The following is a 26,134-nucleotide window of genomic DNA, read 5'->3' on the forward strand; positions in this document are numbered from 1 at the left end:
ACTCTTCCCATACAAATCCCCAAGTGCCTTGTGTGGAGGTGCGAAATATGCTCAGTGGGGCTATTTTAGGTCGCTGGAGCATAACCCTTTTTTCCACCAGAGAAATAAAACACATTGCCATTAAAACACATTGCCATTAAAAACACCATCAGACCTTTGGTAATCTCTATAATAATAAATGAGGCGATTACATTTTACATTATTGCAGTGGATTCCATCCTGGCACTTGAAAACTTGCTTTCAATTTTTGAACCAGAAAATACTTCTTGTGGCAGTGTATTCAAGCCATCATTTGAGCTAGAAGACTGATGATGATATAGACAGTTGAAGACCATTACAACTTCTGCTGCAGTTACTTATCTTCTCCATCCCAATTTCTCTTAATCAAATACCTGGTATTTAAAGGATAAATGCTTGAGGGGATGGATCCCCCATTCTCCATGATGTGATTATTACCCATTGCATGTCTGTATCAAAACATCTCATGTACCCCATAAATATATACAACTACTCTGTACCCATAAATATTAAAAAGTAAAACATTAAAAACATATATCTGATACTTTGTCACTTCCTTTGGTAGCGGTTGAGGAAATCATACTTCCTGCAGGCTTAGCTGTTATTAATGTTGGCTTACATCTGACTTCCCAACATTTTGGGTATTGAATGAATACTTGCATACTGTACAAAGATCTGCAAAAGGACTTGTTCCTCATTTAATACATGTCCACTGTTCAGAAAATTAAACAGAAAAGCAACAGGACCATACCTTCTGGGTGGCACATCTAATAGGGAGGAAGGGAGTTTGACACCGCTCCGATGGTTCTTTATGCTACCTCCAGGCACTTTTGTAGTCAAAGATGGGGGCTGTCACCTGTCTACCCCTACCCTCCTGATGGCAGCTTGCACAGGTTGGGAGAAGCCAAAACAGCCTTATAGCCTTTCTGCAGGTTATCTGTCTTTCCTGGCACTATTTCTATTCTTCCTGGGTTTAGTTCTCTAACATCTCTTGCCAACAAGAAGCTCCTATCAGCTCACATAAGGATTCAAAGCTGTAAAACTGAGAAGCAAGTAAAAATGCCTACAAGACCATTAACCTCTTTGTACTTGCAACCAGAGTTTTTGGATCCTAAGAACTAATTTAAAATCCATTTGTTCTTCATGTTTGGACTATGAGTCCCCAGAGGCTTAATCAGAATGAAAAAGAATCAAATGCCCTATCAGCAGCTCAGCCTCTGGTACCCAGCTCTTGCCTGTTGACCAGCTGGAGATTTAGATTTCCACATATTCCCTAAAATCACCTCAGAGGCAGAAAAGAAAAGGCTATCGCAAAATTCAGTTGCAGCCACTTAATAGAGGGAAGATGGGAATGGGCCAGTGAACTAAAGTGACCTACGTATGGTTCTAAGAATCACCAAATGGGGACAACGCACTTTAGTTTCCCAAGTCAGGGTTTCAAAGTGAGTAGGTGGGATGGGCACTTTGAGGGTGCTACAGGCCACTATAAAATGAAATGTGATATGCAAGACTTCCTGTTGTAGGTAAGTTAATGAGGGCAGGTTAGAGTGAGAGTTAAAGGCTGTCATAGTAGAGGGTCTATCTGCCCAAACCAAGTGCAGACAGCAGGACCCGGCTGCTTTTTATGGGCTGCATGAAACAAAAGACATCAAAACCATTGCTAGATTCATTGTCTAGCCAAGAGCCACAGTAACATTCTCATAATAAGGAACCAAAGGCTGAGAGTTTCCAATGGCTCGTGGAATGTGAGGCTCCAACCTTGTCCATTTAAGGGAGCCCTCTAGCTACTGAACGTGCAGCTCTGAATCTGCATGGTTACCAAAGAACAGTAAAACCATCAGCCCCCAGGTACAGCTCAGCAAGGGGCAGGAAGCAGCTGCTGGCTTGATCTCTGGGAAACTGTAGAAGAAAATGTCCTGGCTGGGAACCTGGCTTGAAAAAGCAGTCTCCACAGCGTACCTCTTTTTCCTTCTCAGACATTCTTTCCATGCCAGCAGGCTCTGGAAACGTCAGTGAGGAAAAGGGAGGGAGTGCCTTGTAGAATCCTTGGGAGCTGCTAATAATTGGGAAGGATGTTCTGAACCAGTTCATTTTTTAAAGTACTTTGTGATTTTTCATGATCCACCTAATTAAAGGAGAGAAGTCAGGAAAAAAAGGCTCTCATTATGTTCACTGACATTGAAAAGTAAGGTTGCCTCTTTTATAGAGATGAGAAAAAGTAAACAAACAAAAAAAGTATCTGCACTAATAGGGTCTCATTCATTCATTTACTAAATATTTATTGAGTATCTATGAACCAGTCCCTTTACGAGGTAGGACTACAAGCCAATGAAGGGTGAGGCAAGGTCACTGCCCACAGACAATGACCTGCAACCTGGGGCAGGATGGAAGCCAAGCCATTCAGCAGAATGAGCAAGGACAAGACACTAGGAGGGCTCTGGGTGGGGTGGGGGGGGGGGGGGTTGGTGGCGGCGGGGGGACACCTAACTGAATTTGGAATCGGGGTGGAGCTCCCCAGAGAGGAGGAGATGTCTAAGTGGACATCTGACTGTGATGATAGTCAAGGACAGTTTGGAACGAAGAAGGAAGAAGTTTCAGAACAAGCGAACAGCTGGTGTACTGTTTGATGGGGCAATCCCTGTCTCAGCTCCCCAATCTCATGCCCAGAAATGTCCCCAGATATTTTAGGAGTAATAATGAAAGTAGTTTTTCTTAGCTTTATAGTCTGGGCTTAATCCCATTCTGATATGGTTTGGATTTGTGTCTCTACCCAAATCTCATGTCAAATTGTAATCCCCAATGTTGGAAGGGGGCTGGTGGGAGGTTATTGGATCATGGGGGTGGATATTCCCCTTGATGTTCTCCTGATAGGGAGTTCTCACAAGATCTGGTTGTTTAAAAATGTGTAGCTCCTCCCCCTTCTCTCTCTTCCCCCTCCTCCAGCCATGTAAGACGTGCCTGCTTCCCCTTTGCCTTCCACCATGATTGTAAGTTTCCTGAGGCCTCCCCAGCTATTTTTCCTGTACAGCCTGCAGAACCATGAGCCAATTAAACCTCTTTTCTTTATAAATTACCCAGTCTCGGGTAGTTCTTTTAATACACACTCCTTTCAGTGTTTCTGAATTCCAAGCTTTTAAAACAGGTTCAGGCTAGGTGCAATGTCTCACGCCTATAATTCCAGTACTTTGGGAGGCTGAGGCAGGGAGATTGCTTGAGCTCAGGAGTTCAAGACCAGCCTGGGCAACATAGGGAGACCCCATCTCTACAAAACATAATAAACAGCTTTGCTGGAGGTTTAGGTGGGAAGATTGCTTGAGCCTGGGAAGTGGAGGCTGCAGTGAGCCATAATTGCACCAGTGCACTCCAGCTTGCAGCCTCAGATACACAGCAAGACCCTTTCTCAAAGAACAAAACAACAACAAAACAGGTTCGACTGACAGTTTAGTCTTTAGTTTGTCTTTATTTTAATTATTTCATGTAAATTAACCTTAAATTATTCAAAATAATAGAAAGTCTTTTGTACTGATTACATTGGGAAATTTTATAGCAGCCTCAAGAATAATGGTTAGCTGAGTCTGTCTAATGTGAAGTTTGAAGTGTGTTGCCCGGAGGAAACAGGAGTGGAGATTCCTGCTAGTCATGTAGAAGCAGGACCTGGAAAAACTTCCTAAGGGAGATCTACACCCAAATTCGGTATAACAGTTTTGCCACAGTGGAAGTAGTAACCCAGGAGTAAAAGAATGTTAGAACAGCCTCCCAAATGTGTTTACTGCTGAAGTGCAGCTAACGGGGAAAAAAGAGATTAACTGAATGGTAAGTAACACCTGGGGAAAGCTACAAAAGCAGCTGGATTTATTTTGAGAGAGAATGAAGGAATTACACTGAGATACACAAAGAAGGCAAGTTATCAGGGATCTCTTTTTTTACTTAAAGTCAACATAGTCCTGGAATCAGGCACACAGATTCTGGAGTCAAACCACCTGGGCTCAAATCCCTACATAACCACTCATTAGCCATTTTAACTCTGACAAGTTATTTAACATCCTATGCTTCTGTTTTTTTCCATCTTGGGCCAGTTATACCAGTTCTTAACATCTTATACCTCGTTTTTACTTATCTACAAAATGGGGTTTTCCTTATCTATAAAATGGGGTTATAATAGTACTTTCCTCATGAAGTTGAGGAAGCATGCCTAGAATACAGTGATGCTCAATAAATTTAGTTGTTGTTATAACTATACTCCACTTTTTACCAGAAAAGAAAGAAAAAAATGGGCTTACCATTTTTAAAGCAAGGATGTTAGTCCAATATAAGAAAGAATTTCCCAAGTGTGAAGATGTTTAACAACATGAGATGGTTTTCTTAGACAAAGCAAGCCTCAGAAAGTTTCATTATTAAAGTCTGTAGGAAAGAAACTGACCCTGACCTGGTGAGGATGAGCAAGGTGAGGTGGCAAGGAGGTCTTGTTTTGGGGCAAGAAGAGGACGGTGCTTAGATCCAGATACTTTGTGTTCAGATCTCCACTTGCACAAATCAAACATATTCCCTTGGGCAAGTCACTTACGCTGAGGTTCAAATTCTCCTTCATACTACTGTCCTAGGGAGACTCCAAAGATCCAGTACGTGAAAATGCTTTTTAAGCATCAAATGCTATAGGGTAGTCAGTACCACAATATCAAGGCATAGTACTATTTTGTTCAGCTGGTGAGGAATGGAATGGAAAATGATGCCCCTTGGCTCTCAGGTACCCTCTCAGCTCTCCATCCTAAATCACCCTCCAAGGGTAAGAAAAAAAAACACACCAGAGGGGAGAGGCAAAGCCCGGTGTAAATTCTTCCTTAGGGCCAGTGCCACCGTCTGCTGTCATGTACATTTTATTGACTACCAAAAGTGTTACCCTGGAAGGAAAGCCTGTCTTGACTTTGAGCAGTAGACTCAGAGACATCTGGGAAGTGGTTGAGTGTCTGCTAGACCCTCTCTCTAAAGTCAAAAATCTAACACCACTTTCCAGGCACCCTGTGATCTAATGAATTGATTTTGCATCCCACAGCATTCTGGTCCCGTCTTTCCTCATGAGCAAAGGGACAAGCCCCATAGGAGGTGGGCTCTTGTGAGACAGTGCCCAACCATAACTGCTAATGAAGTGTGTGTGTGTGTGTGTGTGTGTGTGTGTGTAAAAGAAGAAGTGCTCTCATTTCCTGTGTGGGTGGCACCAATGGCTGAGATCGGCTACTCCTGCTCTCTGGAGTTCTGATGGGGACAGAGGCAGGCTTGTCACCATTATCAATCTTGGACAACTTTAAACAATCTTAAGGGAAATATGACTTCCACAGCCAAGGAAACACACAATGGGCCCTAACTATCCCATGGGTGGTTGCCTCAGGCCTTCCTCCCCTGGCTGTTGTTCTGTCCTGCTTTCTGCTTTCAGCTATTTCATTCAAAACTGCCAGAGGCAAGAGGTGGAGCCGCACCCTTGCTTTGGAGCAGAGACTGTGTGCCTTGGATGAGTCACAGTTTGATATAGTTTAGATGTTTGTCCCCTCCAAACCTCGAGTTGAAATCTGATCCCCAATGTTGGAGGTGGGGCCTAGTGGGAGGTGTTTGGATCATGGGGGCAGATCCTTCATGAATGGCCTGGTGCTGTCTTTGTGGTAGTGAGTGAGTTCGCACTCTCTCAGTTCCCCTGAGAACTGATTATTAAAAGATCCTGACCCTGCCCCTCAATCTTCCTTCCTCCCTCACCATGTAATGCCTGCTCCCTTTTGCCTTCTACCATGAGTGGAAGATTCCTGAGGCCCTCACCAGAATCAGGTGCTGATACTGTTATCCTACAGCCTGCAGAACTGTGAGCCAAAATTTCTTAATAAAGTACCCAGCCTCAAGTATTCTTTTTTAGCAATACAAATGGAGTAAGACACAGGTTAACCACAAGACTGCAATCCTCTCAGTCCACACAGTCGGAGTGAGGACTAACAGGGCACGTATAGTTGGGCATGATGAGCAACATCTGTCTTCAGCGTTTGCAACTATGGCCCTCAAACTTGAGGGTGCATTAGAATCACCTGGAGGGCTTGTGACACACAGGCTGGGCCCACCCTGAGTTTCTGATTCAATAGGTCTAGGGTAAGGCCCCAGAATTTGCATTTCTAACTAGTTCCCAGACGATGCTCTTGCTTCCGGTCTGAGGACTACACTCGGAGAACCACTGTTCTAGAGTAACCTATTGAGTAACCTATTAAGCATGGGAAAAGGGTGATTCCCCAAGCAGGTGGCTATGGATCACACCATGCCCTTGGTAGACAAGGACCTATGGAGCTGCTGGGGGAGTTTATGTCTCAAGTGCAATTATTAAAGAGAGGGGCAAAATGGAGACTGAATACAGGGCTCTGGAAGGGCTCATCCAGGAGGCATTTTTTTAATCTATATCATACACCTCTGTCCACTTGTACCTGAGGTGCCTTTGTAGCGGCATCTTGGCTAGGTAATAATACCCACTTTACCATTTCATATGTACATTAGAACAGTGTCATGATTTTGAAAGACCTGCTATGAAAAAGTTCAAATGAGCTTGAAATCCACTTTCATTAATAAAAGAAATTTCACTGTTATATTTGTCAGTGAAAGAAAAAGAAGACCTATTAATCTTTTAAATAGATTTGCAACTGCAGAAAACGTTCAAATGGTTGTAAAAATGGTTAAAAAAAAAATTTTTTTTTGAGATGGAGTCTCGCTGTGTCGCCCAGGCTGGAATGCAGTGGCGCGATCTCGGTTCACCGCAACCTCCACCTCCCTGGTTCAAGCAATTCCTCTGCCTCAGCCTCCCAAGTAGCTGAGATTATAGGTGCACACCACCACGCCCGGCTAATTTTTTTTTTTTTTTTTTGAGACACAGTCTCACTCTGTCACCCAGGCTGGGTGCAGTGGCAGGATCTTGGCTCGCTGCAACCTCTGCCTCCCAGATTCAAGTGATTCTTCTGCCTCAGCCTCCCAAACAGCTGAGACTACAGGCGTGTGCCACCACACCCAGCTAATTTTTGTATTTTTAGTAGAGACGGGGTTTCACCATGTTGGCCAGGCTGGTCTCAAACTCCTGACCTTGTGATCCGCCCACCTTGGCCTCCCAAGGTGCTGGGATTACAGGTGTTAGCCACCGCACCTGGCCAATTTAATTATTTTTATCACCTATTTTAAGAATAAAGTTCTCTGGTGCCTATAAAGCATTTGAAGAAATCATCATTGAAAGAAAAGTCTTGATCAAGAGTTCAGTGTAGCTATTTCAATATATAATCTGAAATAGAAAAATATGTGTCTCTAGAAACAAGCTCAAGTTTCTTGTGCTAAAACTTGAAAAGGTTTTATTTGGAAGTTTTATACAAATTCAATGTGTAATATCTTTCTTAGTACTTTGTATTTTACTTTTCTTATAATTATGTATCATAAAGAAAAGATAGTAATTTTCACCAAGCCCCATATTGAAGCTCCCCAATTTACTTCAGAGTGCCATGCAAATATTGCAGTAGAATTTTCTTTTTTTTCTTTTTTTTTTTTTTGAGATGCCCAGGCTGGAGTGCAATGGCGTGATCTGGGCTCACTGCAACCTCTGCCTCCTGGGTTCAAGCGATTCTCCTGCCTCAGTCTCCCAAGTAGCTGGGTTTACAGGTATGTACTACCACGCCCAGCTAATTTTGTATTTTTAGTAGAGACAGGGTTTCACCATGTTTGTCAGGCTGGTCTTGAACTCCTGACCTCAAGTGATCCACCCACCTTGGCCTCCCAAAGTGCTGGGATTACAGGCGTGAGCCACCATGCCGGCCTGTCCTAGAATTTTCTGTGTGTGCTGTGTTGTGGAAAGCTCTCTAAAGCCCTGCTTTAAAAAGATGGCAGACTCTACTGATGGCCTAGACAGCAAGGATCCGCCAACTTTTCCCTGTTAATTGAACTCATACCTGATTCAGATATTGGGAGGGTCTGTGCTTCAGAGAAAGCCAAGTTTCTCTTCAGCCCCAAGCCAATTGTGCAATTTCATTCTCTTTGCCAATGATAGGATTTAAAATAGATGTGTGATATGCTTCTAGTCAATTAGCCATGTAAGGGAAAAATTTAGAGGGAAATTTTAGAGGGAAAATTCCAGTCAATTAGCCATGTGAAGGCAGACAGAGGGGCTTCTGGAAAGGTTTCTTCTTCTTTAATAGGGACACAAGAGAGGGACATTATTCCAGCCCTTGGACATTGTCAAATGAGTCTGTGATGGCTGGTGCTGCTGCAGCCATACTATGACCATTATGAATTAACCATGAGGACAACCCCATATGTTGGGAGTGGCAGAGCAGAAAGGCAGAAAAGACACTGGACCCTGATGACCACAGAGCTACTCAGTTAACATGCTCTGGATTTCCCTTACCTCTAGAATTCTTGTTAGGTGAAATAATGAATTTCTTCTTTGGCTAAGTTGTTTTTGTCTAGGTTTTCTATTCTTTGCATCTAAAAGTATCCTCACTAATGATACGCAGTGGGTTTAATGATCAAACTTTGCATTGCCAAATTGCCCTCTAGATGAGAGTCTCAAGTTATACTGCCCTGGTAGGATATGAAAATGCCTGTCTCCCCTTACCAGTGTTAGAGTTGTTGCAATTCTTTGCCAAATTTATAGACAACATTTAGTTTAAGATTTATAGGGCCTGCCCATCTAATTGGGAGAAAGGACGTCAGCCTCCTGGGTACACCCACGGGCCTCTGCCTTAATCACAGTTGAGTTAAGCAGTCCTGTTAAAACATCTGCTTTCTAATGCTTAATTCTAGTCATAGAGTGTGCTTTAAAGTATTATGTCCATATTTAAAGGGAACGCATTCTGTCATTTAAACTTCTCATTGACTGCCACCATATTTGTGGTTACAACCTTGTGTACAATGAAAATCACTGGAAAGTAATCAACTAATGTACACCCTCCATCACCACATAACGGGGTTCAGGACATGCTACTCCAAAATATGGCATGGGGTATATTGAATATCTTAAGATGAAGGAATTTGAGAAATAGCATGTGCAAGACAGAGCTTCTGACCTTCCCCTGAAGCAGGTCATAAGCCCCTCTTGGGAGAGGTGACCCCTAGACCCAGAGAGAAGCAGCAGTGTTGCCTCTGAAGACGCAGGGATGCTGGGAGGAATGTGGACGAGCAGGCCTTACTAAGGTCCCCAGGCCTAACATTTCATTCAGATCTCCTTTATCTTGTCATATTCTCCAACACTCTTCGCTCTTCCTCAAACCTAGCAGAGAAACACACGGGTTTAACTGCTCCTTCGGCTCTGTGTCTCCTGATGAAGGCTCCCGTGTGTCGGAAAACTTAGATCACATAAATGTGTGTGCTCTTCTCTGTCTTTTATTACCAGGGCCTCAGCCAATAAACTTAAGATGAGTACAAGGAAAAGATATTTTTCTTCTGCCCACAACAACTTGCTCAGATCAGAGAGGGTGTGGTGTGTGTGTGGTGTGTGTGTGAGTCTGTGTGGTGTGTGGGTGTTAATGTGTTGTGAATATGTTGTGTGTGTGATGTGTAAGTGTGTAGTGTGTGAGTCTGTGAGTGTGTGGGTGTGTGGATGTGTGGTGTGTGGGAAACAGAGAGAGGGCGAGCCAGGCAGAGACTCAGAGAGAGAGACAGAGAAGTCTACACACACAGCCACACGGGGCCTTTCCTGGGAGAACAGTGGTCTGTTCTACATGAGACCCTATTTCGCAGGCAGATGTGATCACAGTGGACTTTGTCCCTTGACATCACTTGCTCAGGATGAAGGCAGAAGAGGCATTAAAAAAGGCCTCTGTAGACTCGACTTTCAGTGCTGTCACTGAATCCAATGTATTCATTCAAATAGGCTTAACATCAACCCTATTTAATAAAAATGAAGTCTATTTGTTGAGCACTTACTGGGTGCCTAGGGCTGTGTTAAATACTCTCATTTATTTCTCACAACAACCTTATTAGGAAGAGGAAGATATTATTGTCCCCATCTTAAAAGAAAATTAAGGCACAAAAATGTTAATGTCCAGGGTCACACAACCAACATGAGGCTATGTGGATGTGACCTCAGATCTAGTTGACCCGAAATCCTATTGTGGTACCCACTGCATTACATCCCCTTTAGGGGAGTGCAAGTAACTACAAGATTGGATTGTATAAAGACTAAAAAGGTAATAGGACTAAATAACTCATTTGTAATTTGTCAAATAATTTTACTTGCAACTTCAGTTTTGCTAAATCATATGAAACAAAAATATTACAGGCTTATTCTAGCCATCACTAGGTCTTTGAGTTTGTTTGTTTTTATTAACTGTAAAACATATAATAAAAGGCAATATGTGTTCAGGATATAAATTTTGAAAAGTACAAGGAATAGGAAATAAAATAAAATAAAAATCACAGTCCCATCACAGAAAAAAGAATTACTACTAATATTTGATAACTCCATAAAAATATGGAAGAATTGCTCTCTATTAGTATTGTAATAATTTTTCTTAAAAGACAAGTTCCACCTAACATGACTATGAAGTTGAAAGAAGCTGTCAATAGCCATATTTGTCAAATACCTTACCATCTCACCACTTCATACTCTGTTCTGGTCCTAAATGTTTTTAGAAGTAACACTACATTATTACAGAAAACTACCTGATGTATTCGATATGCATTATTATTAGGAGAGGTAAGAATCTGGGGTACCTTATTAAAAATAATATAATTGGGCAAAAAACATAATAATTGGGCACAAATCAAATTGCCCAATAGAAAAACTGGCAAAAAGCCATGAACTTATGATTCACAAAGAAACATAAATACTTAGTAAATAGTAAACACACTCAATAAACATGAAAATATGCCCAATCTCACTATTGATCAAAGCAACAGAGAGTATTATGACAATTTTTGTGCCTATCGAATGGTCAAAGGTTTACAAATAGCTTGATGTTGGAGAAGGTCTTGGAAGACAGGATCCCCCTATCCCTACCTGATGGGAGAGAAACTGGTGCAATTATTTTGGAAGTATCATACATGGCAAGAGACTTAACCCATGCATTTCTAGATCCCTTCTTTAAAAGAGGACTCTTCTCTCAGAGAGGAATAGTCAGAGGTGATCAGGGATATACGCACATGGCCATTCACAGCATAATTTACAATACTGAAAAACTGAAAATGGCTTAAAAGTCCATGAGATAGGGAAACAAACAAATTATGGAACATCTGCACAATATAGAATTAAGCTGTCGTGAAAAATTTTTAAAGCAATTTAATGCCATAAGGTGATATTTACAGGAAGGGGAAGAAGCAGAATATAAAACTAAAGCTACAGTAGGGTACAATTCTCATACACATATATGCAAAAAAGAAAATTTGAGGGAAATACATTAAAAAACTAACAGTTGTTACCTTTGAATGATTAATCCATGTATAAATTTCACTTTAATGTTTTTTTCTAAAATTTTCTACAAATAAAGAATATATCATCAGAAAACATTTTTAAAATTTCTAGTGGTAACTAGGCTCAGGCAAACGGAACACAACTTAAACCCCTGAACCCTAAGATATCCTTCGAGGAGTCTCAGTCCTCAACCATCCCTTTCTCAGTTATTATGGCAATTGCTAATATTTGTTGAGCAATAATATGAGCCAGGCATTATGCTAAGTACTTTACATTCAATATTGCATTTAATTCTTCTAGAAGTCCAATAAGGTAGGCAAAAGAATTGCCCCTGCTTTATAGTAAATGAGACAATGACTTTGAGACTGAAGCGATTCACTGAAGGCCATTCAGAGATTAAAGCACAATCAAACCAGATTTGACTCTAGCAAATCAAGGCTGACTCTAGAACAAAAACTCACAATTTTATCTGTCTCTAGGCTCTCCTCCTTTAATTAAAACAATTCTTAATATCCAAACTATTTAGTTTTCCATGTTCGGAGCTCTCTGAAAGGAAATGACTGTTTAGAGCTAAGAAACAGCTACAGTAAATAGTGAGAGAAAATGTGCTCTGTCACTTTAAAGAGCACAGTCACCAAGTCTGGCTTTGTAGGTGTGAGACCTGTGCAGTTGCATAGGGCCCGTGCTTAAAAGGGCTCCATGCTTGATTTAATGCTTTGCTGTCACTGTCGTATAATTCTTAATAATTTTTGAACAAGGAGTTCACATTTTCATTTTGCACAGAGCCCTGCAAATTATGACACCAGTCCTGCTAGTCACACATGAGTAACTAAGCCTCAAACCTCATTTAAAAAGACATAGTGTTTGGGGTTTGGAGTTGTGTTCTTTGCTTTTTATTACCTACTTGGGCCTGAAGCCTAGGGAGAAGGTATTTTCCCTTGCTTAAATGAATCTTCCACTTGAAAACACACGATGGTATTAAAGGAAGCTGGGCACCTCCTCCTCCTCAGCATCTCCAGTGACCTCCATTTTAGGCAGTACATCCTCTGTACTTTGGGATCTGGCCCATCAGGCCCTGGTGTGTTTGGCTGGGCCTAGATTAACAGCCAGAGTGTGGCTTGTCTTCAGGGTAAGAGGCGGTGCCTGATGCGGTGAAGGCTTTGCATATTTAGAACACCAAGGATTCTCCAGACAAAAAATATAAAGTTTCCTAGTGCGTACTGTTCTATAAGGTAATTGTGAGGGAGGACAGATAGGTTGTGTAAGCTGTATGGCCCTACTGTTTTCAACAAGGTTGTGGCTCAGACAGCAGTTTGGTATAAGAAAAACACACTGCTGGTAAACTAACTTCAGCACATTGGGGAATATTTTGGACTGCCAAGCCTTGCTTCAGGGAAAATAATGAACTCTCACCCATTTTCCCTCTTAGAATTGCACAAGACTCTCTATGACTAACTCCTCTGCGTACTTTCACTTCAGAAATGGGGTCCAGCAGAGGATGAAGTTAGGGACTTGGGGAGTGAGTGCTTCTGGCAAACCCCTGGGTTTCCTGAGGGTGAGGCACAGACATTGTGCCTGTGAGAAGCCCAGGGTCTGGCAGAAGACCAAGCAGAAGCCATGTGGGAGAGCACAGATGCTGCTGGGGAAACAAAATAAGAAGCTGCATAAGAGACTGCGAAACAACCAGGATTTAGTTGTTTCATCAGTCCCTCTGGCCAAATGAAAAAGGTCTCTTTGGCTACCTTGTTCCATAACAAACACGTGGACTTCCTCAAATGTGTGGCCTACTGAAATCGTATAGAGTAACTGTAGAGGACTCTGTTGATTGTCTACCCATTACCCATTCTCACCTCTTTCTTCCTACAAGGACCCTGCTTTTGTTCAGATAGGTTCCCTCTTCAGAATAACCTGTCACTCAGAATTGGCTTTGATTAGACTAAGCTCATCAAAGTAATCCCATGGTCCACGTTAGTCATTGACTGACGATGTCACGCGCTCCAATTCTGGAGAAAGAAAAATCTCGCTGGAAGTTTCCAGGAAAGTCCTACCTTGCTTTTAAGAGATAACAATGGGGAAATCAGACTCTGTCAACCTGGTAGGGGTGAACTAGGAGGCAAGATGCCTCAATTGCTACCAACCACCAGCCAGAAGCCAAAGTCAGCTCCCAGAAGGGCACAGAACAGAAAGAACTGCAGAAAAACAGAGTCAAAACCTAGATGGAACCAAGCCTGAAGCCCACCCCGTCTTGGTTTCTCATTATACAAGCCAATGCAACTCTTTATTATTTAAGCTTGCTTGGGGTGGCCTTTCTATTACCTGCCAGTGAAAGCACAAAATGATCCTTCACAGTAGAGTCAACCTGGGATTCTGAAGAATCGGGCTCTAAACACCAGCCTATTTGCTGTATAAACTACTTTGTGCAAGTCCCAATTTACCCAAACCTCAGTTTTCTCATCTAGTAAAACTGGCCATTGTAATACCTCTATTGTTTACTTTGGGGGAATATCACAAGAGGTGAAAAAATAAAAGATATGAAAGGCTTTTGAAACAAGTAATTGTTATACACATATGAGATAGTGTTACTATTAAATTTAAAATTGTCCAAGAAATCTACTTGTTTTCCTGGATACATACATAAATAACACTGTCTTACTTTGAGTTTCCATATTTTCATTCTCCTTTCCCTTCTCCAACCACACTTAGCACCTCACAGATGTCTAGGAGGCCGTGACAGATCTTTCTAAAATCATTTTTTATCTCTATTCAGCAGATTCCCAAAATACCAAGCAAAAAGATTCAGTGAATTTTGTAAAGCATCTCCTTGAAGCCCCTCCCATTATGTGCTCAGCACAGGAATCTGAGATGTGGTACTGAAAAGGCTTTTTGAGGCCAGAAAGAAATTTGTCTTATCCTGGAACAGGCAGAACGTGGGGGTACATTTATCCTCCTAACAGGTAAATGAAATTGTCAAAGGCCTGTAATGGATTGGCAAAATTTAAAATGGAAACTGTGTGTGTTTTCAGAAATGCACTAACTTGTGATCATTCATTGCAGAGAGAAATTAAACTCAAGTGAGGAAAAGGAAAATCTAGCCTATGAAAAACACATAAATGCAAAGCAAGGAGCATTGAGAATCTGGGAGACCAACTGGTCAATTAAGTACCGTGTAAAGATTTCCAATTTTTTTGTAGTAAATTATTTATTTAGCTCTTCCATACCATCAATATACTTTACAAGTTTAATATCCAAATTATAGCTGGCCCACCCATTTATGGCCCCATAAATGAGTCCTGACTTACCAATGTGAATTCTTGTTCCTAGTAGTGTCAGATTTAGATTGGATTTGGATCTATTGCTTTTATCCTTATCAGACATTTCGAGGCTGATATTTTATTGCTATATTTAAAATGGAAAGTGCTTTAAAATAGACTTGGGAGGGAGCACAACTGATTCCTGCCCCGATATGTCATTTCCTGACTTAACATCCCACTATAACCTAGGTTAAAGGGTTGGAAGTCCACACAGAATCCTTCTCCATCGAAAATTTCCCCCCACACAGAGAATTTTCTTGGAGGAAAGTGAGTGATTATAAAAAGAATGACTTTAATCTTAAGTAAGAGTAGCTGGGGCTTTCGGTAGTAAAACTGACAGGCAATTTCCATGCCTATATACTTTGTAAGTCAAATGAATAATAAAGAATATTAATGAAACACATCTCCACATTTCTTAAGTTTTGAAGCGTATATGGAGCTAAATTGTTGTTAAGCCTTGTTTCCCAAGGTTTGGATTTTGTAAAATACGTAGAACAAACCAATAAATTAACTGCAGAAGAGAAGACTAACAAATCAAACCTGGGAAACAGCTTCCACTTATGTTATAAAAAGTATTATAGCCCTAAGATTGGTAAATCCCACAGAGTTATAAATACAAAAACAAATGTAAGATATGATCTATGACACCCAAAATTATAACAATATCTGATTGTGGCTTTTAGGCCTTGAAAAAAAAAGTCACCAAAACAATTTTTTAACCTTTTTACATTAGCTTTTTGTTTACATTTACATTATAACTTGTTTTTAATTTTTATAAAAGATTGGTTAATGGACTATAAAATAACAAACCTTAACTTGCAGTTCATAGGAACCAGCCAAGCTCCATGGAAGAGGGAACGGAAAAGCTCAGGCTTCACACTCGCCCTGGGAACAGAAGCCAAGGGCAGGCCGCTCCTTGGAGCTCACTGTTCTCATATAAAAAAGGGCTCATCTCCCGGAAATATACCAGGGGCGGAGTGCTTTGGAGAAGCATGGTATTTGGTTTATCAGTCTGTTTTCACGCTCCTGATAAAGACATACCTGAGATTGGGCAATTTACAAAAGAAAGAGGTTTAATTGGACTTACAGTTCTGTGTGGCTGGGGAAGCCTCACAATCACGGTGGAAGGCACGGACTGCAGGAGGCAAAGAGAAAACTTGCGTAGCGGAACTCTTCTTTTTAAAATTGTCAGATCTCGTGAGACTTATTCGCTATCACGAGAATAGCACAAGAAAGACTTGCCCCCATGATTCAGTTACCTCCCACTGGGTCTCATCCACATTATGTGAGAATTCAAGGTAAGATTTGGGTGGAGACACAGCCAAACCGTATTATTTGGTTTTAAGAGAAATTATTAAGAAAAAAGAAAGAAATAGCTTATCAAGTTACTCAGAGTTGTTTTTTTAAATGTAACCAGATAAGCTTTACAATTCCAGCCCCCCACCTTCCGCCTGGCTCCAGCACCACACCTGCACACCTTCCCCTAGGCCAGCTATAGAATTTGTGGGGCCCAGTGCAAAGTGAAAATGTGGGGCCCCTTGTTCAAAACGCAGGGGGAAATACCGTTAAAGATACTAAATTATAAAGGTTTATCCTTTCTTCCCTAGTTGTCATGGTGTGTTCTTATTTGCTATGTAATGTTGTACTAAATAAAAATTTTAAATTAAAATTATTAGCATGAATTTTACCATTCTTTTTTTTTTTTTTTGAGATGGAGTCTCACTCTTGTCACCCAGGCCGGAGTGCAGTGGCGGATCTCAGCTCACTGCAACCTCCGCCTCCTGGGTTGAAGCAATTCTCCTGCCTCAGCCTCCTGAGTAGCTGGGATTACGGGCGCCCACCACCAAGCCCAGCTAATTTTTGTACTTTTAGTAGAAATGGGGTTTCGCAATGTTTGCCAGGCTGGTCTTGAACTCCTGACCTCAGGTGATCTGCCCACCTTGGCCTCCCAAAGTGCTGGGATTACAGGCGTGAGCCACTGCGCCCGGCCACCATTCATTTTTATGTTGTGCAACATCAGTTATAAATGCAAATATAGGAACATTTAACTTGTATGCAGAATCATCAAAATTGCACAATTCACATTTTGTACCTCATACATGCATATGTATTTTGTTCTCACCAGAACAGTAAATATTCTGCACAAAACTAGCTCGGCTAGTCTTCTTTCACTGCTTGATAAGTGCATATGCTATCAACCCTCTACCTTCGGCTTCCTGATAAGCAAAGGGGGTCTTAAAGGAAAGGAAACTATGATTTACCCTATCTTTCCCTTTCCTTTTATGTCATCTTTTTCAGTATAAGTGGTGACTATTACAGGGAAGCAACATGAATAAGAAAGGATGTGATAGGGTTCCTTGGTCATTTGTGTTTCTTTATTTATTTTTTTTTTTTGAGACAGTCTCACTCTATTGCCCAGGCTGGAGTGCAATGGCATCATCTTGGCTCACTGCAACCTCTGCTTCCCAGGTACAAGTGATTCTCCTACCTCAGCCTCCCGAGTAGCTGGGACTACAGGCACACACCACTACACCCAGCTAATTTTTGTACTTTTAGTAGAGATGGGGTTTTGTCATGTTGGCCAGTCTGGTCTCGAACTCCCGACCTCAGTGATCTGCCTGCCTCTGCCTCCCAAAGTGCTGGGATTACAGGCGTGAGCCACTGCGCCCAGTTCATCTGTGTTTCTTAGAATTCCACTACTTCTTCCTGCATTTGAAGCAAATTCTGGAAAGCACATCTTCTAATGGAAAGCATGGCCTCTTGGGGCTTCCTGCTGCCCCACTTACTCAGTTGTAGGCATCACACCTTCCCTTTTTTTACACTTAGTCTTTTTGAGTCTTGTTGAATTCTCATGCATTGTGGGACCGCTGAAATTTTGTGCTCATTAAGCATCATGGGTTCTTTATGCAAATGAGGTGATAAGGAACAGCAAACATGAATATTGCATATGTCTTCTCTGCTCATGTATGTGCTCTGTGTCCTATCAGACTTTATGTACAGAACGCAAGTTCAAAAATAAGATTAGTAAGAATTTCAAGATGGTGACAGCAGAGCCCTAAACTGAGTGTGGGCCTTCTGAGCACCAGACTCTGTGCCACTGCCCAAGTTGCACACCCATGAAACTCTGCCTGTACCAAACCCCTACCTGGAGGGATGCCCAGTGAGGGAGTTGGTCACAAACCTCCAATAAGCTCTTCTGTATTCAGATACTTATTACTTGCACTGCCCTGGCCTTGCTTAGGGAAGTCCCTCTAGAGAGCCATTTCCCTCCTCCTCCCTTTTTCTTTCCTCCACTTCCTCCTCTTCGTTTCCTCTCCCTCCTCCTCTTCCTCACCCTCTTGCCCAACACATAGTAATCCCAGCCTGCCACAGTTACTTCTAGATTTTGAGGAAATGCAAAATAGCTCCTCCAATTCAAGAGCAGAAAAACAGACTACATCCCCATTTGCTTAGACCTTCCCCTTTTTCTCTTAAAACAGTATTTATGCTCTATGCAATGGAGCAAATTTCAGTAAATGCTCACTCTTGCCTAATTTTAAAAGCTAGATGGCAAAGAATAGAGTTTTTATTTATTGTATTATCTGGACATAACTTTAGTGGGGGAGGCAAGTTACTTTTTAAAAAATCATGGGTTGGAAATTTTTAAATTTTTATGCATAATGCTACTTTATGTGAATAAAGAACCCACCTAAAATAAATCACAAGTTTTGGATAAAACCCATGCATTTCTATATGCAGTGCAACTTAACTCTAGAGGGGAAAAAATGACTAGGCTCTAGAATAATAAGGAAACGGAGGTGAGATGATTAAGATTGCTTAAATGGATTCTGAAACAGATATTTGGAAACTTTTTTCACTCACTGAAAAATGATGCCTGTGGGGAGAAAGATTTTTTCCGTTTTTTATTATTTTCCCCATTTTTTCTTTCTCTTCCCAGCTAGCATTTCTAGAGTTCCCAGGTTTGTAGAATACTTAATGAAGAAACAACCCTCTCAGATCTCAGGTTCCTAAAAAAAAAAAAAAAAAAAAAAAAAAAACACACACACACACACAGAGAGGGAGAGAAAGAAGCCTGCAGAGCTGCTCAATCCACGATTTTTTTTCTCATTTTGCAAGTGTCTAGAAATATTAATATTTTCACTTCAACTGTAAGATTGGTAACTGTCCAAATTAGGAAAGGGAACAGGTAGATGATCTCCTCCACTGCTTTTTGAAGCCTCAGAATGGCATCCTAACAGTGTGCGCTAACCAAACCACTTCTCTGTGAGATTTAAGATTAAGCATCACGTGTCCAGGTTCCCGCAGATTTAAGCACCAATCGTCCAGTGAGTGAATAAAAGACTCCACATCCTTTTCCAAGAGTCCAGCTTTCTTCAGCACTTAACAAGTTCAATATGTTGGATAGAGCACAAGGGCGTCCTTCTATAGAGGTTAGGAAACTCGCAGGCCATACTTTACTACATTGATAACTCAGTGGCAGCCAAGAGCACATTCCTCACTTTGTTCATAATCCCCATTAATTAGCCCTTGAATGTGGCCAAATTCCAACTAAAATCATTTTATTCAGCCCTACTTATGCCTTTCCTGGAACTCTAAATGGACATCATTCTTCCCTCCTGTGCTGGGCTGCCAGGCAGCCTTCCTGGAGCTGGTCGACAGCCTGTTGTGGTCTGAAGGTGGTTGTACCTCATGGGGAAGGAAGCAGGAGGTCCCAACAGGTAGATATTTCATAATCACAGGGCCGCAGGTGCATGCTGTCTTCCTTCACATCCTTTAGGAGTTGAGTACCTTGGAGTAAAAACAGCTCCTCAAAATGTAACACATGTCCAGAGCAGACAAATCCACAGAGACAGAAAGTAAATTCATGGTTGCCAGGAAATGGGGGAAGGGGCAAGTGGGGATAACTACTTAGTGGGTTATGGGGTGTTCTTTTGGGGTGATAACAATGTTTCGAAACTAAGGGAGGTGATCACTGCACTACATTGTGAATACACTGAATTCCACTGAATTGTGCACTTTAAAATGATTGTTATGTTATGTGAATTTCACCTCAATTTTTTACAAAAAGTAAAACACTACTTTCACAGATTTCATTCACCCTTAAGTCAATTCTTTGATGAGACAGAGTTTCAAGGACACATTTTGAGAGATAATTCATACCACCAAATTAGTCTATAAGAAGAGAGTTTAACAATTAGCCAATGAGTCTGTTTAATATTCAAGGTGAAAGAGTGGCCTTTCTTAATTACCTGAATAAACTTCTTCTCATCTTCCCTAAGTAAAGACTGCCAGTCTGTCTCTCTTTAGATGAGGCTATATTCTCACACAGTGAGAGCCACGCACATTATGATGGAGATCTCAGAAGTATTAGCATCATGGTATGCAGTGAGCCTCCTTGCTCACTGCTGCTGTGTGAATGGCTTTTGCTGTTGAGGGGATACCTCTGTTGGCTGGAATGACAGGGTCCAGTATGATGCACACTGCTCCAACCCCCCAGTGACTGACCCATTTGCTTTGTCCAACTCGAAAGGGTCATGCAACAGACATGAGTGATCCCCTCCATCCCTTCAGTGTGAGGTAGACTCACTAGACCCACAGTGTTCCACTTTTAATGCAGGTGCTGCATGAAGCAACAATTAAAGAAACATAGAAGTCACATATGCCAGACCATTACACAATCCAGCCTTGACGGGGTCTTAAATATACCTATTTAGGAATGTTCCACCCTGTCAAATGCATGCAACACAGAACTGCTAAGGTATGAGCTAATTGATTTGACCAATGTTTCTAGTATTTTCCAAAATTCTATTTAAAAAAAAAAAACCAAAGCATGTCTATGTTTTAAAAGTGTATATTTAGTTTGAATATTTCATCACAGCGATTGTGACAAATGAACAACCTCACATGACTCAGTGCCCCAATTGCATGAGATTCTGAGTCTCCATAAACCCTTATTTACTAACTCATGACTGCCCAGCTGCTAAGTTCATTCTAAGTTTTAGCTTTGCCCAGTATAGAATTAGTGCTGAATTTTTTATTTGTTTTCCAGAAAAAGATAGAGCATACAATAAAATTTAGAAAACCTGCCAGCACTCTTTGTAATATCCTAGAGGCAAAGAACCAAAGAGACTATAGAGAGTTTATATTCCAAATGCCTCATTTTAGAAGTGAAGTCCAGAGAGGTTGAGTTTCCAGAGTTCCACAGTGGGTTAGTTATGGTGTCAGAGTAGAATCCAGCTCTCTGATGCCACTGGATCAAAGCCACGGGATCATTGGTTGGGATCCACCACTTTGACCCTTTTCACGTAAGAAGCTCCAAAGCCAAAGAAGGATGCAATTTCCATGACATATAAATGACATATACCATGATACCACTTTTTGAAATAATTTTTTCATACAGGGTATAATGAAAAACAAAACAAAACAAAACGAACCAGTACCTTGGAAATCTGCATCATGTCTCACACATGCCTCTGTCCTGAAAATAGGCAAACCCAGCAGGCCAGCCCTCGCTGAAACCTTAAAACAAACCAGGCCAATTCTGAGGTCTAGACAGGCCCCAGACAGGGTTTCCCGAAGCTTTGAAATGTGACTTTAGAACTGGGTCATTTAGAGGCAATTTAACTCAGAAACCAAACTGACATTCAGAACATTTATTTTGAAAATATTTTTAAAGCATCTACTCACCCCTTTAAAATACGATTTTGTGTTTTACTTGGGGCAGACCAACTGGAATTGCACTGATTATGGTTCCGATTCACTAACTCTTCGTAAGTTCTACACCCAGAAATTCACAGCCTTCTTCCTAGGTGCTCCTACCCAGCATCCAAGAGAAACTTGCTTTGTTAAAAAAATTCCAAAAATTATGTTTAATTTTTACATTGCTTTTGCAGCAATAGAGTGTTGTACTTTTAGGCAATGTTTACATGTTCCAGAGGTCTGGAAACAAACAAACAAAAAAACCTGACTATATCTTTTGTTCAAGGTAGCCGAATTATTCATCTGTCCCAAAGCATCATTGGTGCAGAACTTATCTTGCAATTAGTAGGTACTTAAAATGTTCCTTTTTAGTGAAAAAATGAGTGCTCCCCAGATACCTCTGTTCACAGGTACATAGACTGGGACATAATCTTTTCTATAAAGCAAGCAGGAGCCACAATTAAAAAGATGCCAGAAATCTTATCACATTCTAAGTGCTGCATATTAAGTGGAATTCCCAGTGTGTAAAGCAACTGTCTATTTCAGATTCATTTTCCTTTGTGGATCCTGCTCTATCTCGGGACAATTTTTCCTTTCTAATGAATGACAGTGTTGGATTTGAACGTTTGGCAAAAGGTATCTGAGACTCAGAACAGCTCGTTATGTCACAATGAAGGCAAATATATGGTCCTTAAAGTTTAGATCTCAAGAAAGCACAATTACTCTCTCAACAACGTGTGATTATGAGACCTATAGTTAACTACCTTAAAATATAACTCTAGGAAATAGCATCAGGCTTCAACAGGCTCTGCAACCTCTGGGTTTCTTCTTTTAATCCTTATTAGTCATTTTAATTTCAGCTTTTTAAAAGTCTTCGTCCAATTGCCCTTCAGGAACAGTAAAGTGGCAATTAGGTATGACAAAGGCATGGAATAGACACAATTACTTATTGCCATAGTAAAAGAAAAAAGATGGGTCTATGAACCTATCAAATCAATCTGCAAAATGGAATGGGTTGCTGGACTGTATGAAAATGTATCCAAATATTTGCAGAATATATTTTTGGCTACCTCCCTATAGAGATTTTAAACTGTTTTCTTTTATCAGAGAATTTACTACCATTACATTTTATATTAATTTAGTGACTTTGATCAGGCAATCATCATTTATTTGCCTAAATTACCAGTCCCTTAGTACTTCATCAGCAAATGGAAATATTTCATAGAACATGAGGCAAAGTCTCTAATTACTATTAGAGTATAATTTAAAGTAACTTCAACAGGTATTGTAATTTTGACCAATTGAGTTACTAATTTGGAGAATGAATTATCTCTTGGACTCTTTTAATTTCCTGTCTTGTTTAATTGGCAGTGACTGTCCAATTACACATCTGGCATAGTGGTAATATTTGCATCTGCAAATCTTCAGCCAATCATCCAACTAAACCTTGTTGTCAGGTAATAGTTACATGGGTTTGAAGATTTTGATAACATTTATGTATCAAATTATTTTTACAATTTGTACCAAATTAGTCATAGATTTTTCTCTTCATGTATCCTTTCTTCATCATTCATCTTAAAATTAGAATTTTTAAAGCAATCTTATTCACATAATTTATCTAGTTTTTCTCCTTTCCCCTGGCTGTAATCAAAAGATTGTCAATCTCAAAAAAAAAAAAAATCAAAAGGATGGCAAAAACTGAAAAATTAAATAATATCATCCAGTGCTGCAAGATGAAACTAGTACAATTATGTACTATTAGTTGTAATGTAAATTATGCAAACTTTGGGAAAGCAACAGAGTTATATGAGTAATAAAATGTCCATGCACTTTGATTTAGTAATGCCACTTCTAGAGTTTTGTCCAGAGGAAATAATTACATAGAAGAAATAATTCTATATTCCAAAAATGTTCTCTCCAATCCTGACTTTAACAGTAGCAAACAACAACAACACAAACAAAAACTGAAACCAAAAAAGTCTAATTGCAGAGAAATATTTAAATCAGCTATGTCAGTAAAATAAAATGTCATGTAACTGTTCAATGTGAAAATTATTGACTATGCAGAAGTATGGAAAAAGTCAGTCTATGATAGTAAATGGAATAAGCAAACTACATGTACAATGAGGCAATTGCAACAATTTAAAGATGAGTGCCCATGTTCCTTAATAAAAGGAAGTCCAGGAAGTGCTATGATCTCTTACAGCAAAACTGAAGTGCTTTGGGGGGCTTTAGAAGGAGCTGTTACATCCATCTGGGAGACCTGTGGGAGTGGTGTGTGAAATAGGCATTTGAGGGTTCCAGAAAGTAGAGAAGGGCTTACTGTGGAGGGAAAGGTTCCACACCAAGGGAAGATGTGCCATATTCAAGGACCACCAAGGGTTTGATTTGGCTGGATTGTAGGGTATACACACAGGAAAGGTGACAGGGAGAGGCTGGCATCTTACTGTTGAGGGCAAAAGGTTTTAATTGTTTTTTTCTGGAAGCAATGAGAGAAGCTGTTTTAGAGTACAGGGAGGCCACATGCTCCAAGCCGAATGAGAACAGGAGGAGCTAAGCTTGAATCCTGTGGCTGTCACGTGGTAACTTTTTGACCTTCGACAAGTCACATAAGCACTGAGTCCTTGTTTCCTCATCTATACAATGGTATTAATACCTACTTCCTAGGTGACTGTGAGAATTAAAGATAGTGTATATAAAGTACCTGGCACCTAACAGATATCACATAAGCTGTGCTTTTTATTGTTATTAATAAGAGTAATCTGATGTCAGGGAGTAGGGTGGATGAGGGTAAGGAGAAGATGAAGGTGGCATGAGAACACTGCAGGCACTTTTTCTGCTTGACCACACAAAAAGAAATGAAGTCTGAAGACAGGGGAGGCCGGCAAATGGAAACAACATAGAATCAAGAATCACCGTGGAGGAAGAATCCACAGGACTGGGCCAGGGTGGACCCCGGTTTGCCAAGGTATGAGGCTTATATAGTTAGGAGGCCCTCTTTAAAAACAAATAATTTTTTTTGAGACAGGATCTCGTTCTGTCGCCCAAGCTGGAGTGCCGTGATATGATCACGGCTCACTGCAACCTCTGCCTCTTGGCCTCAAACGATCCTCCCACCTCAGCTGGGACTACAGATGCACACCACCACAGTTGGCTAATTTTTAAAAGTATTTTAGTAGAAACAAGGTCTCACTATGTTATCCAGACTGGTCCCCAACTCCTGGCCTCAAGTGATCCTCCTGCCTCAGCCTCCCAAAGTGCTGGGATTACAGGCATGAGCCACCACATGATCCTAGGATTGTTTTCAAATTGAAGAACTCTTCTATTAAGTTTCTTTTCTATGCAACTTGTTTTAGATGTGCTCACTAATTACAGTCCTTCTACAGGTTTGTGCCCTGCAAACACAGGATGATACATTCTATTTCGTATTATTCTTTTCAAAAGTATTGTACATCCACAATTATATAAATTGCATTTTAGGGTGTATTTCTGATAGGACAGAACTGGTATGTTGACCAGGTGTCAACGAAAAGTGAATCCTCTGCTTCCAATTTCACATGCCTGAAAACGGGAAAACTTTCCACAGACTGCTCCACACATGCACGTCTCGTTCCCCCTTCACACCTGCACAGCACTATACACTTCTAGCCTTGTTTCTTTGTGGCATGATGCCACGTAAGTCAGCACAGTGGGTGGTAGGAGTATACTGGAAGCCATTCCTTACACTGGGACAACTAACATTAATCAAATATAAACAGAAGGGTCTTCAAAACACATAAATATGGCCCATTAAACCCAAATAAACACATCCTCAAATTCAATCCAACATCCCCTTAGCCTAATCTCCAAACTGGCATTTGACAAGAAGGGAAGTGTGGCAGAGGAAAAGTTGGACTCAAAAGAGACATCAGCTAAAGTATCTTTTCCAAATTTTACAAAACCTATGGCCTTGTGAACACACCCACAGCCTCCCCTGCCCGAGCCCCCCACCCCACCCCACCCCACCCCACCCTACTGCCAGAACCCCAGAAAAGGCCGATGCACTAGAGGGGCTCCACAGTTTAAGCTTCATCTGCTTCTTGGTAATTCTTTTTTTTTTTTTTTGAGACAGAGTCTCGCTCTGTCACCCAGGCTGGAGTGCAGTGGCGCAATCTCGGCTCACTGCAAGCTCCGCCTCCCGGGTTCACGCCATTCTCCTGCCTCAGCCTCTCCGAGTAGCTGGGACTACAGGCGCCCGCCACCACGCCCGGCTAATTTTTTATATTTTTTAGTAGAGACGGGGTTTCACCGTGGTCTCGATCTCCTGACCTCGTGATCCGCCCGCCTCGGCCTCCCAAAGTGCTGGGATTACAAGCGTGAGCCACCGCGCCCGGCCTGCTTCTTGGTAATTCTGTCTCTTAGCAACAATTAGCTGTGGTACATGGACAGAGAAACAGGAAGTCAGGTTTTGAACCCTAGTAAGGGGGCAAATTATGGTGCCATTAGGCAAAAAAGAAGATCAAGATGAAAAGGAACAGGGTTAGTTTAGTCTTGTTATAGAATGTTAGGGAAGACTATAAGAGTAAGTCCTATCTTAAATATGGTGAGTTGAATATACCTGTAGGACCTCCAACTGAGATGTCAAACAGGCAAAATCACTTAAAGGGATCTGTCTGTGATTCTCTGATTAACCGAAACTATTCCTCTAAGTTCTCAGTCT

General features: G+C 41.1%; 1 protein-coding gene across 1 annotated transcript in view; it reads right to left on the reverse strand.

Annotated features, from left to right (window-relative positions):
- Positions 1-19,278: 19,278 nt before the first annotated feature.
- Positions 19,279-26,134, reverse strand: part of EVX1 (even-skipped homeobox 1) — a 126,731-nt gene continuing 119,875 nt past the window's right edge. Inside the window, exon 7 of the mRNA XM_058433649.1 lies at positions 19,279-19,524. The gene's annotated coding sequence lies outside the window, so the exon portion shown is untranslated. The remainder of the gene's footprint in view (positions 19,525-26,134) is intronic.

Source organism: Hylobates moloch, unplaced genomic scaffold (assembly GCF_009828535.3).
Source record: "Hylobates moloch isolate HMO894 unplaced genomic scaffold, HMol_V3 SCAFFOLD_1, whole genome shotgun sequence".
Lineage (NCBI taxonomy): Eukaryota > Metazoa > Chordata > Mammalia > Primates > Hylobatidae > Hylobates > Hylobates moloch.